Here is an 18539-nt window from a genome sequence, read left to right on the forward strand (position 1 = left end):
GCCAGAACAGTGCAAATGTCAGAAACCATCCTTTATTTATTTATTTTCCATTCAAGACGGCTCTTAAGCTGTTCATTTTTCAGGTGACATTTCTAAGGCAGAGCAAAAGGGACTCCTAATAATGATGCAAGACCTGGTAGACCACCAAAAGTGTCACCATCAGATGAACAGTAGCTTTCATCTTTAAGAGAGAGGAGAAAATCAAGCTCCATTCTTGATTGCAATCTAAAATCCACAAGTGTTCCTGCGCATTTCTGTGTAAGGTTTGGGTGCGAAGACAACTCAGTGCTATGGGTTCTGAAAGGATGGGAAGCTTTCTAGAAGCCCTCACTGAGACAATAGCAAAAAACTGGAAAGCACCTCAGAATCCAGACCTCAACATCAGTAAATCAGCGATTACTCGGATCGTGAGAAGCAGAAAAAGCAACCAATTTCTAAGACTGAACTTAGAAGTTCCCTGAGGGGTGAAAAAAATAAAATCACATAAGGCTGCTGTACAATTTTCCCATAAAGCTGCACTGTGTAAGATTTGAGGATTTGGAGACCTCTCTGGTAGAAATGTGTAATTGCACACTAGAAGAAGCCAACATGCAATTGCATATCTGGAAGAACTGAGCTTTAGACCCTATAAATAAGCAGATTATTCGAGTGATTTTAATGATCACCAAGTTTTGACTGAGTTAAGGACATGTCTTCTGAGGACGTAGGTGAATTATCTACTATCGTCATCATATCTTCATCAGTATAATATTGATTTTGCATTTGAGGCCTAAACATTGAGCTAGATCTTCTTTTTTAGTCTGTGCCTGTGATATTAATATGCGGAGATGTATGACCGAAAAACTCCTGCAAAGTCTGCCCAATACCTCAGACTTTTAAATGATTAATTCAGGCTTTACAGGGCAACTCACTGCAGCGCATACACACCACATTTTAGATTTTTTTTTCCTTCTGACTCAACAATACTACTCCTTCCATTTTTAATAAACAATCTTACACAGTGCAGCTTTAAATATATCTTTTCTGCTTTTTTTCTTGAGGCTGAAAAATGAATAATTTGTATTTAATGGCCGTTTTGGTTTTTTTTGGAAATGAAATTTAAGAAGGGTGGTCTCAGATTTTTGCACAATTTTGTGGGTGAAACAATAAAGACAGTTAAAAGTTTCTGCGAGAACTTAAGAGAAAATTTCCAGTGAATGGCAGTAAAACCACATCCAGAGAAACAAGAAATGAAATGACATAAAAATGAGATGTCGGCAGGTCCTTCAACCAAAAATAGCCACGCTCAGCTGTCATACATATATCCTCTAATTTCCCATGGTGGACTATCAGAGTTTGCGTGTGCGTAAGTGAGAGAGGAGATATTTAAATCATGATAAAACAATCTACACTTTCCCATGCTTGCCATTTTCTTTTTAAACTCTGCTGACCTTTGTTTACAGGCTTACAAGCATCTTTGCAAGCAAAACATAGCTAAACTGCTTAGAGTACCTTTAAGCAAAACATTCCCCGCAGCATTATGTAAAAAATTCCTAACAGGATCAGCAGAACCCTGTGTGACTTTCAAATCACATTAATCCTGAGGGGTAACCAGGTTCACCATCTATGAATTTAAATGTACACTCTGAAAAAGCAGAATGTGCCACAAGGGGTTCTTTGAGAAGAACGACATAAGAACCAATTTTCTGTTTTCTAAAGAACCATGTCTGAAAATGTGGACAAGGTTTAAAGCAGAGCTGCCCAAATTGTGGCCTGAGTGCGACTTTAACTTTGCCCTCCAGAAAGTTAGTCAAATCCCAACCCATCGCTCAATGACAACAGGAACATATTTAACTTTCTAAATTCAAATTTCCTTTTTAAAAGCTTTACTTTCAATTTTAGCAACAAAACATAGTGTAATGTTGAAATAAATTTCTAGAAAACTTCATTTGAATCTTGAGTCTTTACGGTAGTCATAAGAACTTAAATCTAGTATACATATTGCAAATTTCTTTCTCCTTGTTTTAAATTATTAAAGTGTTTATTCTTATACATAGTTGCAACTGTAATAACTGCAATTTCCCTCTGGGATTCTGATTCTGATGTTTTAAGTTGTATATTACTACCTTTTTGGCAATCAGCTCACCACAGATGTGGGGCCCCCTAAGACAAAGTTTTGGCACCCATCATTTATAAGAATTTTTATATAATGCCAAACCAAAAGTGGTTCTTATATTGCACCTGCGCAAAACTCTTATTGGTGTCAATTTTAAAGAATATGACATCAAATCTAAGACTCAGAGTGGAAATTTTTATACTAGATCTATGCACAGATTGTCATGTTTGTATACCCCCTTGTCAAAATAAATGTTTAACATATTGTTTGAACAAAATAAAATAGAAAATGTGCCATAACTTTTGCACAGGCCACATATGTTACACAAATACACAATAATTGCATTATAATAATAAATATATTAAGTGTATTATAAGTATAATAATAAGTGTGTTCTTTTTAGAGGGTGTGTTAACTCATTTTCACTTAAATCAACAAAACATGTTTGACCAAGGTGCCCAAACCTTTGCATACAACTGTATGCGCATTCATTTACTGAACAAGCGCATGATCACTCTGTTGTACAGGTCTAATTTTCACATGGGTTTGATCTTTAATCAAACAAAGCTATGAAGTATTTGCTCTAGAGTAGGCCCTGTCAGTGATAGTACTAGTGTGGCACCATCATTTTATGATGGGCTACTTTGGTAAAATGTTTTGCCTTTATGGCGGCAATAGCGCAGGTTTTAAAATGGTCATTAGGTATGATTATATAACAGGACCAAAAAAAACCTTCTGCCTATACAAAGAACTATGTCACCTTGACTATTAAATATTCGGGGTGAGGCATTTCAGGTTTGAGGAAACATGGAGAGAGCAGACACCTCCACTCCTGGATATCAACTCACACAGGCCAACTATCAGAGACGATTGGGCAATGCAGAGAATACACTATGCGCAGAGTCCTTTCTACTTGTTCAAAACAATGGAAAATGCTCCAAAGCATAAAGCACATGTGTAGAACAGTCTGAGGTCTGTTCACTCATTTCCCCCCCTAAGCGAGAACACAAATGCAAACGAGAGCTTGGCAGAGTTGTATAAAACATCGCAGCAGTTTTGTGTCAGGCTTATGTGCTTATGTGGATGCCGTGGGTGAAGGACCTTTTATCAAATTATGAGTAGTCTGTACAATCTCCCTGCAAGGTCACCTTCTGTCAAACCATAAGAGGTCCATCCACGGATATATCTCAGACTGATATCCTTCTGTCTGCTGCCATAACTCTGTACATATCTTTTCAACTGAGGATAAAGACAATGAGCAGCCAAGTTTTAACCTCGTCATAGTCTGGGTGTACTCAGTTAACCCCTACAGCAACACTGTACACTACATTAACACTGGCAGGTTTGCTGTATCATCTTTACAGCTATGCTAATAAATACTATCCAAACCAATGTCACAGTTTAATGTCTAAAATCTGTGGTTAAATGGCAAAAAAAGGCAGTAATGTACATCACCTACAAAAAATGCTAGTCAAGACTAGCATCTCACGCCAGAGCTCTCACTACACACACCACAGAGAAATGCTAAAAACACTGAATAAATGCACTCATTCGTTCATATTACGGTTACATGAACTTCAAAAAACGGTACAAGTTCATTAAAATTCAATAGTGTGTCTAACATTCACAACAGATTAAAAAAAAGCGAGAAATGGGTCGTTAGGCTAACCGCTAACCTTAGCCAGTAGCCTAACGGCTAAATAAAACCTGTAAAACGTGTTAAGAACGTAACATACATTGCATGCAGAATGATGTTAATGACAAAAATCATGTATTTTCACAATTATCTCCTAGATACCACCATCTCTGCCCTATTTTTTCTTAATTACTTTAAAACCGGCTTTAGTCTGGTTCCAGTTAACACATACAGTAATCACCCATATAAGGGATATTCTACCGATTGAAATGTAAAGTTAAGTATTTTCATATGAAATATAATCTCTACAGTGGGCATAGGAACAAATGTATCATAATGTCAAAGAAAACCAAAAGCTGCTTTATATGTATTGATGAGTAAGACCAGTGGTCAAAGCAAAAACATCAGTTTTCTTTGGGTACTGTTTTTACAACGTTATGCATGTAAATTTAAAATATTTGTTAAATAAATTTTAAGCCAAAATCAATCGTACGACTATCATAAAGCAATGACCCATGCAATGTAACCATTAAATGTAATAACTTTCTGTGAGGTGGCGTTTAAAGGGCACTAAAAGCTTCAGACGCCTGGTTCCTATCACCACCACTATGAGCAATTCTGACTCGGCAAGTTTCTCTAGAACGGCGCCTTTCACACCAAACCACTCTGAATGACTTCGCTTCTATCGTAATAGACCGATTTACGAAATTTTGGAAAAGTGGGTGGAATTCTCCTTTAAGCCCGTCTGGATATAAAAGAGCACAATAAGCACCGCTGAATTAATGAATGAAATCCTAATGAACCGTTTCCAAAATAAATGTTTAGCATAAATGTTCCCTCGGAGAGGCGCCACCAGAGGGGGGAGGGCCAGTATGCAAATTCATATCGCGGCCATTAACCTACTTTATTCAGCAATTACAACCGGCAGCTTTCAGATCATCCTACTGGCCAGCAGAGGGTACAGCGCGCGCGCGCACACACACACACACACACACACACACACACACAGCGCTCAAATCCTGAAAATCTCCTTGTGTTCAGTGACCAGACACCTGAAATAAAGCCGTCTACTTTCATAACAAAAGTGCGCAAATGTCAGGAGACCCTTAGAGGGAGACCTAAGCGTGATGTGGTTAAATGACAAGCAGCGAAAAGTCTGAATGAGAGAAAGAGGGACAATGTAGCGGGTTGGGAGTCATCCCTAAATCCGCCGGCTTTCTCTAAGTAACGCTGAGCAGAAGGACGAGCTCTGTCTCCACGGAACAAGAGCAGGAAAGCGATTCTAAAAATTAGTCCATAGGAAAACGCACATATAATTAGGATAACAATAAAAAACAAACACCTGCAGACCTCGGTCTCCTCAGGAGCCGAGATGTCACTCACCTGTCCGCTAGATCTGCTCCAGGAGTCTTGTCTTGTTCTCGTTATGTCTTGCGCGTTGGAAATAAAGGCGAGGGAATAAAACACTCTTCACGCCCTCTTTCTTTCTTTCTCTCTCTCTCTCTCTCTCGTGCTCGCTCTCTCTCTTTCTCTCTCTCCCTCTCCCCAGCCTTCGCGTCTTATATGGGGAGCGCGTGTAATATCTGAGAGAGTGGAAAAACACCAGACTCTCCATGCAACAGGAGCGTGTGCTCTTAAAGGGACATGCACACGCGCGCATGCGTGCACACAGACAGATGCCCATATACACGCGCGCGCGCGCGCCCGCGCGGACGGAGATACCGACAGGCGCGCTTGCGTCACTGCCCTGGAAACGGAAGGAGCACGCGGTGTTTGTTATCAGATGAGCCTCGGATCAGACGCGCACACGGGCGTCTTGGACTCTTCTTGCTTTTAAAGGGCGCATATCCAACACTTTTCAAGTATTTGATCCCACCCCGCTTCACCGAGGTCCCCTATTACCGCATCCCAACACCACCAAGGGTCCCCTAAAACATCAGCGTGATTTTGTGTATCAAAAACAGCCATCATTCATTTTTTCACCACTATTTTCTAACCTTGTTTGTCCGTTAGAGTCAGACTGTTTCTGTCACTGTGCCTTTAAGAAAATACTAATATATGTAAATAACTTCCATTCTGATTGGCTTGCTCGTGCTGTGCCTCTTTCAAAATGCACACCCTTTAAGACAAACGTATGTAAATAAGCTTTGTTCTGATTGGCTGCCTTGTACTGTGCCATATTTAAAAAAGCAGTGCCTTTAATACTAATATGAAGAACAAAACCATTTCCAAAAGGAGAACTTTACAGGAAAAGGAAAAAACACTATAATATACTTTTAATGTAAATCAGTGGAACCAGACCCCCCCCCAGCAGAAATTGGTCTTGAAACTTGCATACAATGTAAAGGACAACACGCATTTTTAAAATGTGTCAAAAATGGAAAAACAATAGCAGCGATATGTAAATGACTTGCATTCTGATTGGCTGCCCTGTACTATGCCCCATTTCTAAAGGGGTAGCACTGAAACACTCCCTAGAACTTCAGTGTGAATGGATGCCACTAAACTACTGTAGGCTAATTAAGCTGCTGCACATAAATGTGACGTCACAAACGCAAAACAAACTTCAGATCGTTCAAAACAAACATTTTGCAGCCTACTTTCTATAAATGGACTGGAGGGTAAACGGTATGTTTTGACAGTAAACCTTAACAATGTTTACATATTACATAAAAATCAAATACAAAAAAAAAAATCAAAATAAGGGAGAAAAACCTGTTCTTTTCCATCATACGGGCCCTTTAAAGTGTCCATTTCACCAGCATTCACTGTTGCCTTTAAAATGACCACACTGACCTTGTGTGTGTAGGCCTGCGTATGTTTAAGTGTGCGAGTCTATGCTTGTGTTTGAGTGTGTGAGACAGATATATCCTGTGTTCCAAAGTCCTACTGTAACCACCAACCTCCATAACAATGCTGTAGCGAAATTCTTGGACCGCTACCAGAAACAGATGCCAGTCACAGTAAAGCCAAAGGGTTTAATAGCTGCTGTGGGTTTTTCCATTCAGGCCTTTAGTCAGCCTTTCACTTGGCCAAGCCACCACCTTTATGGCTAAAGTACTGTAATTTTCATTAATGTTTTCTTCGCTCTTTCATATCTCTGATCTTCCCAAACGTGCCATAAATGAGTCCGTGAATGTCACGCCACTGACAATGTGCCAAAATTTCCAAGATCGTGTACACTGTAGCTCTACATCCCTGACAGAGCAGGAGAGACGGGCCAGTGGCGCTGGTGCACCCCAGAACTCTTGAGGGACCTTAGCTGGCTCACACCTTCACCTTTATTGGGCTGTGGAGTTTCTGTCAGTCCTTTTACACCCTGGTGAACTCTCTTCTTGTCAATTTTCCCTTACGGTACTAGTTCGCACTCGGGCCCATGCCAGTATTGAGCCTTAAATGAGTTTACCACTTCGGGCTGCATTCCCAAACAAGCTGACTCAGAGTAAAACTGTATCACAGCAGCAGTGGTGGATGAAGTCATGTACTTGAGTTAAAGTTGAGATCCCCAAGGTAAAATATTACTCCAGTAGTAGTAGAAGTTCCTCCCTTTAGACCTGCGCTGACATTGAACCGTGTGCTGCATTGGGTCGATATGACCAACAGGTCAAAACAAGCTCAAAACAAAGTGACCGCTGTTCCCTGATTGGTGCTCTTGCTTCACACTTTGCTTGTTTTTGACATGTTATGTTTGTATACACATACATGCCAAAAAGAACGACAGATCTTGCATGTTGACAAAATTGGCTTCTTCCTTCATCTCTCAGTAAAAATTGGTGGTCTGCGCATTAATAGAATTAAGTGCAGTTTTCCGAATGTGCCTCAGTGAAGGTGCCAACAATTGATTTTCTTAATAACTGGGCTAAGAGATAGCAGGCTAAACAGGCTAAAAGAAGGTTAATAACCTAAACCACTTCAGCATTAATATATAATGTTAGACTTTGAATTAAATTAGTTGAATTTCTTACATACTGTTCAAGTCCAGAATTCTCTGTTTGCACTAGTCCAGGTAAACATGTCCAAACAATGCTTTGGACCTAAACCAACATTTGACAATTTTCCTTTTAGTTTATTATAATAACCCAAGTGCTTTATTGATTTGAACAATGCTGAGAAAATATTGCTTTTATTACTTAGTGCTATTTTCAGTTCAACAGTGGAGATTGATGAAACGCTTATATGACAAGAAAGCATTAAATAAGATGTACAATTTCACAAGCAAGTATGAGTCTATAGTGAATCCTCAATGAAGTTTTCTTATATTGGAACACACTGGACATTATTTTGATAGAGAATAAAAAACACCTTAATCAGGTAACTCAGGAAAATCCATGTTGTTGGTGTTATTAGATGAATAGAGTGTTCAATTTTGATGGATCAGAAATGATTGCTGCTATCAGTAATATTGAACCCTGGAGTTATTAGCTGGCCTAAGCTTTCTAATTTGTACTTTCAGAGCACAGAACATATCCAGGTTGCAGGTGGGGTGTGTTTCTCTCCAGAAATCTCCACAGCATGGAAAACACAGCTGATACAATGCGTCTATGCTTGCGTGCATGTGAATGTGACAGAGTGATGGGGGGTCTGTACTGTATGCAGACAGATGGCGGGTCCCTGTGTGTGTGCTGTGCTGCTTACCAGGATTCTGGTCACAGAGTATAGCATCAGTAGAGACAGGCATCACTCTCTCTCTGTGTACATATACAGTGTCTGTAGGTGCTGTAGCATATTTGCATTTTTGCATATTAAATGTAATTCATGTACTCTTTTGTGTAAAGGTTTTAGATTGTTTGTTACAAAGATGATTTATCCAGCTGAGTTATTTATTGACCTATATAGCAGTATAATCTAATCATATTTTGCTGCAGTAACAGCCTCTACTGTTCTGGGAAAGCTTTACAATAGATGTTGGCTCATCGCTGTGAGTGTTGATTGCATTAAGCCACAAGAACATTAGTGAGGTTAGCAACAGAGTTCGGCCTGGTTGCAAGCTGGGACACTTCTGTGATTTTGCACTTTAGTAATTTTAACTGGGCAGTGAGCCAGATGATGTTGCACCATGACATAAGAGTTTGACTGGGCCGCAAGCTGGGTTAATTTGCACTATGACAGTGGAGATTTGACTGGCCCGTGAGGTAGGTGGCTTTGCACCATGTCAGCGGAGTTTAACTGGGCCACAGGTAGAGAGATTTTGCACTGTGACAGCGGAGTTTGACTATACCATGAGCTAAGTGGTTTTGTGCAAGGGGATGGATTTCAACTGAGCTGCTAGTTCAGAAACATAGCTATCTAAGCCATACACCGGGTGACTTTGCACTGTGACAACAGAGATTAACTGGGCCGCAAGCCAGGTGACTTTGCCCTGCAATAGTGAAGTTTGACTAGGCCAGAGTTCGGCAACTGAAATGTTAAGAAGAGCCATTTTGTCCTTTCAAAAAAAATAATAATAACCATCGTGGGAACCACAGCATGTCCACTTCACCGTCTTGGCTGCAAATGTGTCTCAGTATGTGCTAAAGTACCAGTAAAGGCTAAAAATGTTAACGGAAATGCAAACTTACTTTGCTCTGCTTTAAGCTTTCGCTCAGCTATACATGCTTTTCTTGCATCTCAGGCGGGAAACTTTGCTGCAAAAGTAGAACAGTTTCTTGTTAAATGTCTCTTAACGTTCCACTTTTACGATGCTGAAGTCACCTTCTCATTTGCCAGCTTCTTTTTTAAAATTTCCTTTTCCACCTCGAATAAAAGTCGCCCAAAATGGAAATACTTCAGTAAAGTACAGATACAGGAAAAAACTACTCATGTACAATAACAAATTATATTTACTTTGCTCCTGTCCACCACTGGCTACTAGTAAGGCGAGATGGTTTTCTGTATTGCTATGTGTCCAGCAGTCATCTTTAGGATTAAAGGTTGATGAAGTAGCAGACGTAGACTACATTAACTTCAGTGTTTAAGACCATTTATTGTTCTACTGTGTTAGAAAGGTCAGCAGAGCTTTATTTTACTGATAATTTAAGGAGGATTATTTTATTTTTACCTAAAAGTAAAAACAGGGCAGTAAAAGAGCTGCAGTCTCCGGGGCTGCATGTTGCTGACGCCTGCACTAGGCCATGTACCAGATGACTTTAACCCATGACATTAGAAACTGACCTGGCCACAAGCCGGGCAATTATTTGCCATGGTCAGGGGTTTTCTCCCTGCCAGCTGAGGGATTCTGAGTGTGTGTGTGTTTGTCATTTTAAATTTTCTGTGGATTTGTAGAGTTGTTGTAATTTGTAATTTTGTAAACCAGTCATGGGTTTTAGAAAAGGGCCATGTCATCTCACAGCAAGATGGGCCCTGGTTTGATTTCTTGGATGGGTGACCAGGGTCACTTTCAGTATGGAGTTTAAATATCCTCCCTGTTTCTGCATGGGTTTCCTCCTACAATCCAAAGACACGTGATCAGGCCAGTTGGAGATTACGTTGCCCCTTGGTGTGAATGTTTATGTCTGTGTGTCTGCCCTGTGATAAACTGGCAACCCATCCAGGGTGTTTCCTGCTTTCAACTTGATAAGGGCTGGGATAGGTATTATTATTATTATTATTATTATTATTAATTTATTAATTTATTAATTTTTTTAAAATTTATTTTAAGCCTTATTATTCAAAACTACAATGCATACTGGCTATTACGTTAAAGAAGTGTGAAACTGAAGTGTTGACCTGCCAGTGAGTCCTCACAATTTAATACAAAAAAGTGCTTTTTAAATAAAGGGTATTTACATCTGTATCTTTTTATACACAGTGATCAATTTGCATATGGTTCACCAAGTGTAGATGCAAATGGCCACAAGGTAAACAGTCATAGCCATTTTAGTTCCATTCACTGTTCTGCAAAGATCAAAAACTGTGCCACAAGTATACTGTCAACTTCGATTATTTAACCAAGTTAGTTCAGGCACCCTATAGGATTTTTGTTGAGAGGATGCTTTACCTAAATGCTTATTATAGGTCGTTTATATTTGTTGCCAGGTTCCTCCTCTGGTCTCTGGAGGTCCTGGTCACTGAGGAAGAAACAGCACGTAATGCATGGCTACCCAAGGAGGAGCAGCAGGAGATCCCTCCCCTCCGCTTTCATCTGCTCAGCTGTGCTGCATTTTACTCAGGTTCGGCTTAGCTACACTGGCTGTTGCTGTTTAATTTCCCATTTAATTTCCCATTTTGAAGTGTCCATGAAGTGTTACACCACAATGCTGTGTAATAACTCTTGCACTGAATTCATCTAATCCAAATATGAATGGCATTTGCACATTAGTACATCACATCAGCATTGTTTTGTCCTTAAGTTGACTTACTTTAGGCTTATTTTATGTTAGATGTGACATATTTTCTGTGGAAATGTACAGTTTGAATGAAATACATTGTGTGCTGCTTTTTTCAGCCTTATGTTGTGCTGAATGTAGATCAGTGTTGAACTGTATTTTTCCCTTCTGCTAGAGTGTTTCTGTTTGGGTTTTCTTCTGTCTCTGTCACTCTGCTGGGTTATTGTATGGGCTTGGCTTGTTTGTTGAAAGTTTAAAGGAATGATAAAGTGTTGCATTAGTTCTTGCTGATAACGGGCTGAGTAACCTACTGTTCTTAGGGACGTCATGTGCTGCCACAATAATCCTCTTTCACCCTCACATGGACTCGGGGTGTGTGTGTGTATGTGAGGGTGTGTGTGTGCACACTAAAAGAAGTCATAGAGCTGTTGTAGGAAACTGAACACTCTGCATATTTGCAAGTTTAAGCCATAGAAGTCTCAATTATTATTGTTGTCATGCTATAATAAACGTGTTTATATTATGAATTGAATTTAAATTGAATGTACCTTCTGTTTTATCAGGTTCAGGTCTATGAGTCTTTTTATTTGTTTTGATGTCGAGAAATTGCATCTTGTACTGGTACTTACTTGTACTTACACTTTATTGCATAGCCCACTGTAGATGCTTCATAGATGCTTTCCTTGCTTTTAACTTACAGTATTGTGCAGTCAGAAACCAACTTTCTTGCATTTGACTTCCAGTCAAAACATTAGCATTACGCCGTTAAGAAAAATTCAACATAAATGAAAAGGAAAATGTGCCTCCTAACAACCAACTAGAAGACCTGGTTGACACCAAAACTGCCCCCATCAGAAAGACAGCAGTGAAAGCTTTTGTCTTTGAAAGAGAGTAGAAAATAAAGCTGCTTCAGATCTGAAAGAATCCACAGGTGTTTCTGTCCATCCTTCCACTGAGAGAAGACGCCTCAGTGATATGGGTCTGAAAGGATGTGTAGCTCTCAAGAAGCTTCACTGAGAGAAAAAAAAACAGACAGAAAAGAAGAACATTTGCAAATCAAAAAAAGAATCTGCTGGTGTTTTCGGATCAATGGACTGACCACCCCAGAGTTCAAGGACCTCAACATCACTGAATGCGTTTGGGATCACTTGGATTGTGGAAAAATATCCCTGCAGATTTCTTTGAAAAACTGAAAGTAAATATTGTAATATAATTTGTAATAAAGGCAAAGGGTGGACTAAAAATTATGCATTATGTTTACTTGTTGAGGCTGTTAAATTTTCTGTTTAACCTCTTATGCTCATGGGTATATTTAGTTTTTTCCATCTGAATTCCAATGTCCAAATCATAAGGCAAATCATTAAGTAACTGCATGAAATATATGTCATTTTTATGTTATTTATTTATTTATTTATTTTGTGAAAGCTCCCTTCAAATTAACAGAACGTGTTTTATGATCACACATATTGCTATACGCTGAAATATATGCTTCACTGCTGAAAGCCAAAAATCTCAGACGCTCTTTGTATTATTTTATAAAAATCATTTTTACAGAGCAGATCACTGAAGAGACGCCATCTATTTATAGTTAATAGCCCAGATTTGTGGAAAAACGGGTCGACTTTCAGTAGAAAAAAAATTGTGAGTTCAGCTTCTTTTATTATAAGGGTTTAAAGTTACATCACTCATCTATTTGACTGGGCAGAAGACAAGTATAGCCTCATATGATGCCCACCAGTGGTTCCAAGGATTTAAGAGGTTAATGGTCTTCTGCTTTTTTCCTGACATTGAAAAATAGATAATATATGGCCAACTCAATGGCTATTTTGACTGGAACCTGAACTTAAAAAATGAACTTTTGCACCATGCTGCAAACTCGACTAAACATCTGTTATCTTCTCATTAAATTTGATTAACCCTTATCCTGTTCCTTAAACTAGTTTTGGTCCTAACTGTTAACCCCAGCACTGTTGAGAAGTTTCACCGGATAATTTGTTAACAGTTTCCATATAAAGTGGTACAATGAATACAAAAGTGGTGTCAGTGGGATGTTGAGAATCTGCACTTCCCATATAATTTCTCCACTTGTTTCAAGCTACCAATGAAACAATTCATACAAAATTACAATATGCTTTTGTCATTGCTATTAATAACTGTGACCTCTGAGGGTTAAAGTTTACCACAGCATCTGAAACAAGGAGCGTTAACCCTACACCACTGTTATTGTAACTCAAGTCAACACAGCACCCACATCAGATAGTCATACCTCATGCCCTGCCAGTCTCAGCTCTGTTACATTGAGTTTTGGCTGCAGGATCTCTCTGAAATTGCATCACTCACAAACAAGAAACAAACCAAACTGGGTCAGCCTCTGATGACCTTAGCCCTGTGGGCTTCTTCTAATTGTGTTTGGATTCTCAAGAGGTTAAAGATCTTTCCCTGTAGAGCTTTAATCATACTAAAACAAACACAAGGAACCAGGGTTGTGGAGAAAACAGTGTATTCTATATCCAGTGGTGAACCTTTAGGGTCCTCTAGAGTTTCAGGGAAGCTGTAACAATATCTGTGGAATAAAAAAACAAACATCTGTAATTTTTTGTTCATTTTTTAAAATGTATCCATCATGCCTATTTTATGTAAGCTTTCAGTTTTAAGCTTTGGTTGGAGACAAAAGGGTAAAAGTCTTGACATGTCCAACAAAAAATTGACCCAATTTCTCTGTGGCATCTAGGCAGATAAAGTAAAGCGAGCTCTCCCATTGGTTAAGACTTCAGAAGGTGGACTGAAGGCCTAAGGTGTCAGATTAACCACTAACATAATTAGGGATTGAAAGAGGAATCAATGAGTCATGTTTTGGTTTCTAAGTGGAATCAACATTGCTAGGAAAAAATCTTCACAGTAGGCCTGCTGGAAGTTCTAGATTAGCCATTGACTGGTACTGGCTAATCTGGAATAGCTCATCTAGAACAACCAAAAAAATGTTAATGTAAATCAATGTTATCTTAGAGCCAACATACTACTGGAATCCCATAGGGGTGCTAGCAGAAATTAGCATCATTATACAAGTGTGTTTTTCCTAATTTCTGACAGAGTTTTGGCATTTTTGGCTCAAACTGAAGGCTTAGCTGTAATACACATGGTTCAGCACATTTGCTATCTGCTTTTAATTTGCTACTCCAACTCATGTGCCTGTCATTTGAAGTTGAATGCAGCAGAACATAACTAGTAACTTCTCTGTGTTCATTGGAAGGCTTCTATTGTCAGTTCACTAAAACACCGTATTTTAATAGTTAACAGTCAGATTTAGGTTTACAGGCAGAAAGCAATCAAAAATAACTCAGATAATGACTTCCAGAAACCCCAATTCACTCCCAATCAAAGAGGCTTCAGGAGAAGATCCTTCCAAACAGACAGTCTCAGCAGAGAATACCTTTCAAACGAATGTCAGACTCAGGCCAGGATAAACTTTCCATAGCGAATCGCAGCAAACAAACAGAGCTGCTGACACACAGCTGCTGGATAAAGACACAGCTGCTCATTAAGGGACCTCAGGAGAGGCAGATAAGGCCATTTTCTCCTTGAAAGTGCATGAGAGCAATATTAGAAAGAGAACTATATTAGACCCTGGGCTATATTTATGCCTCAAAATTCCCATTCCTATTAAACATGTTCATATGTCACATAATAATTCACATAGTCATCTCTTTTTGTGTCATATGTCATTTTTTCCCTTGTGTTTTTGTTAAGAGATGTGCACACTTGTCTCATCGGTTTAGTTTGTATACATGTATACATTTGTATACATGCCCTCACATTTATTATATTTCATTATTATAAATAATTTATATATAGCACCAACATTTATTACTTATGACTTAATATAATATTATATCCTAATTAAGTAGATAGGTCGATGTGTAGATTAGCATAGATGTTAGGGGAGTAAATGAGCAAATTGCATTGTCATTTTTTTATTTATTAAAAGTGATTTTATGTGGTGTGGAGGGGGCCATGAGATGTAGCTCTGTCACTGCTGCAGGATGAAATAGTAAATTAACAATATCATGTTGGAATCATAGGCACTTGATTTTGAGTGAATGCAGGTGAGCATTTGTTTTGTTTTGTTTTTTTGTTTTTTTTTGTTGCTAAAATGTTTTAACTGTCAAACATTGGTCAGCTAAAATTGTTCATATACATGTGTATGTGTTGATATAGAGGTTTGATACTGCAGGCCAGTGCTACATGGTACATGTACTGTTTTTAACATTGTGCAAGTGTCCTGTTGCAAATAAGACATCATTTTTGCTTTGAAGATTTATATCTTATTATTGCTTTATATGTTGGCATGCTAGTTTGAGAATGTTGCATTGGTTTGCTTAGCACTGTGAGCTAAGCTTTTATATATTTCATTGATTTTATGATTATTTGGCGGGTTGAGAATGCTGCATGTTGTAGCACAGTGGCCTTCTCTTCATTCACTAATGGTTCAATAAGAGGCCTTTTGGCAGAGCCAGCAAGCCTGCACGTCTCTTATGTTTAATGTTTTTAATATGTATGTAATAGCACAGTGAAATACTAGAACCTACTGCCTTTGGGTCAGAGCATTCAGATATGGCTTTAGCTGCAGATGCTACAGTGATTTAGCATTTCATTAGTGTCTCTGTCAAGTGGTTCAACCCTCTAAGCCTATTCCAGTACTACATTTTCACGTCTGTGATTCTATAATGCCCCAAGTTCAAAGCACCCTGCTCAAATGTCGCTATGGCTCAGTGACTTTATCTGAAAGCTCATAGCTTACCTGTATGTGAAGCTCTTCATTGAGCATCAGCTGTGCCCGAATAATTGTCCAAAGTCACTGCACACAGCACCTGTGAACAACACAGGTAAACCATATAGTTGCCATGGAGATCCAAAGAGGATTGCTCAGACTTTATTGCATCATGTGCTCAGCTTGGAAAATGACACCTATCATACTTTTCATTTAATTTTAAATGGTGTGCCAGTGGACTCTGCTCAGAAATTTCTAGAAGCCGCACCCAACTGAACACACTTTTATATAACGCTGCTGTTGTCTGGGGTTGGCAGCTCCCATCTGACAGCAATCCTGTTAATCGGGCACTTTTCATTAGATGCACAGAAATATCTCTTTCTGGGGAGTCCTCCTTATTGCTTTCGTTACAATCTAGTTTCGCGATCTGAGAGAGATCTGAGCTGAGCTATTACATTTGGGATGGAGACACAAACATTACTGTCTTTTACTCTAATTGTTTTTTTACTAAATGAAGCATCAGCCCACAGTTCCCTTATTGGTGTCTCCCTACTCAGAAGACACATATAGGTTTGCTGTTCATTTTGGACAGTAATTAAAGTGGCTGTATTTGAGTAAGTTTCTCCGCAATGAACCATTTGAAGCATTGAATTTCACACAACACCATTCTGAATGACTTTGTTCACACTTCAACAATTGAATTATGCTGACATTTTGAAAAATTCCCTTAAAGGCCTACATTGCACTAATGGTAGCTTGAGGTTTTATAGCAATTATTATAGAAAAAAATCCAACATATTTCTTTTTTTGAGTGGATCTCTGAAGACAACAGCAGTTACTCTGGGATATCTAAAGAATCTAGAGCACAGAAGAGGAACCTACCATCACTAAGATGAGAGTAAAAGAAACCACAGCACAATTTGGGGCAGTCATGGGCTGGAGGTTAGGGAACTGGTCCTGTGGCTGGAAGGTCGCTGGTTTGATCCCCAGAGCCAACAGTACATGACTGAGGTGCCCTTTCTCCAGCTTGGTGCCAGAGCCAGAGTTTTGTCCCAAAGGAACAACCACGTACCAGAGTCTTGCTCTCTCGCTGCATCCTTGGTTGGCTGGTCTTTCTGTAACAACGGGGAGCGATGATGAGGTGGATGCATACACTGAGAGAAGTGAAATTTATTAGTGGCAAATCCATAATCAAGGTCTAGGCAGTCCAGGGTCAAAGAGCCAACACAGAGAGATGGAGGGACAGACATAACAAAAAGGACAACAGACTAAACACGCAACTGAGGCCAGAAGAACAAACACCATACAATACCATACAATACAAAGACCAGCAACCTAACAGGGGGAAAAAACATTTTGGTTATAGATAATTTTCATACTTTTATTTACATATTATTCACAAGTTTTGTCAAAAATCAATCATCCCATATAACCAAATGGCTGCAAATAGATTTAAAGGGAGCAATGCACTCAAAAAAATTTACCAACACCATATCTGTTGTAAATATGTCTGCTTTCCTCCTATGGCAACGCTGTAATAGTCTTTATAGTGAGATTTTCTGATTTAAAGATGAGGAAAAACACCGTCTGATGATGTATCCTGAAGGTGGGAGTAACTTTTGAAAAACTGCTTTGTGGTGAATTTTTGGGTGTCTCTTTGCTATTTCGTTATTTCAGAAACTCACTTTTTACCCATAGACCTTCAAAAGTTTCTTTTTGCTCAGATGAGCTCAGAGAACTACAGAAATGTAACTTTTCAGATATGGCCATTAGTGGAAAAAACTAATCTTATTTTTTTCCTATTAACTACATTACAGAAGACTTCATCTTGTATATGGTGTCAGTATACTACCACGGACCCCTTTAGAAAGTCCCTGCAGAGATGAACATTTGTTTAGAAACCATAGTGATGATAGACTGATCATTAACGATGAACACGGTTTCTGTGCCTCATTAGCCGAGTTAACCTGCTCTGTCTGATGCTAATCTTAGGGCCAGATCAATTTAAGCAAATTAGCACATGTTGAAGTGGTTAGCACTTTCAATAGGACAATCATTGATTTAAGCATAATGCCTCTCTTGCCTAATCACTGGCTGAGGGAGTGCTTTTGCATAAACTAATGCTTTTAGTACATGCTTAAGGTTTTTACTGAATGAGGCCCTTAACCATTCATAGTTAGAATCAATCTGGAATGACTAGAATATCACATAAATGTGAGTCTGAATTACAGCACAGCAATGGCACAATAACAGGGGATGAGCATTGAAGTGCAAAGTGAGTGATTTCCTTTCATTTGCTTAATTTTGAGGTTAAACTGCCATTAAATACAAGCTATTAATTTTCCATGGGATATTTATGAGGAGAATAAATAATAAGACAGATAATAGAAAATAAGATAATAAGATAATATACTCATGTTAGGAAGGGGAAGGTAAAAGGAAAATAAGTGAAAAACCAAAGATTCAAAAAAAGGAAGTAAAACAGAGATGGAAAAGAAGAACTTTTGCATATTAAACACAGAAGCAGCTGTTGTTCTCTAAACAATGGACTGACCACCCCAGGCCTCAACATCACAGAAGATGTTTGGGATTATTTGGATCATGAGAAGTAGAAAATGAAACTAACTTCTGAGACTATACTTTGGAGGTGGGAAAAATACCCCTGCAGATTTCTGTGGATGCTCTAATTGAGTCAAAGAGTGGACAAACTAAATACTGAAAACATGAGACCATATT

At 38.8% G+C, this 18539-nt stretch overlaps 1 protein-coding gene across 3 annotated transcripts in view; it reads right to left on the reverse strand.

The window, feature by feature from the left end:
* Positions 1-5371, reverse strand: part of slc6a6a (solute carrier family 6 member 6a) — a 36400-nt gene extending 31029 nt beyond the window's left edge. For all 3 annotated transcript variants that reach the window (XM_037535754.1, XM_037535751.1, XM_037535752.1), the window contains exon 1: positions 5115-5371. The gene's annotated coding sequence lies outside the window, so the exon portion shown is untranslated. The remainder of the gene's footprint in view (positions 1-5114) is intronic.
* Between the last annotated feature and the right edge of the window lie 13168 nt (positions 5372-18539).

The sequence above is a fragment of the Pygocentrus nattereri genome, chromosome 28 (assembly GCF_015220715.1).
Source record: "Pygocentrus nattereri isolate fPygNat1 chromosome 28, fPygNat1.pri, whole genome shotgun sequence".
Taxonomy (NCBI): domain Eukaryota; kingdom Metazoa; phylum Chordata; class Actinopteri; order Characiformes; family Serrasalmidae; genus Pygocentrus; species Pygocentrus nattereri.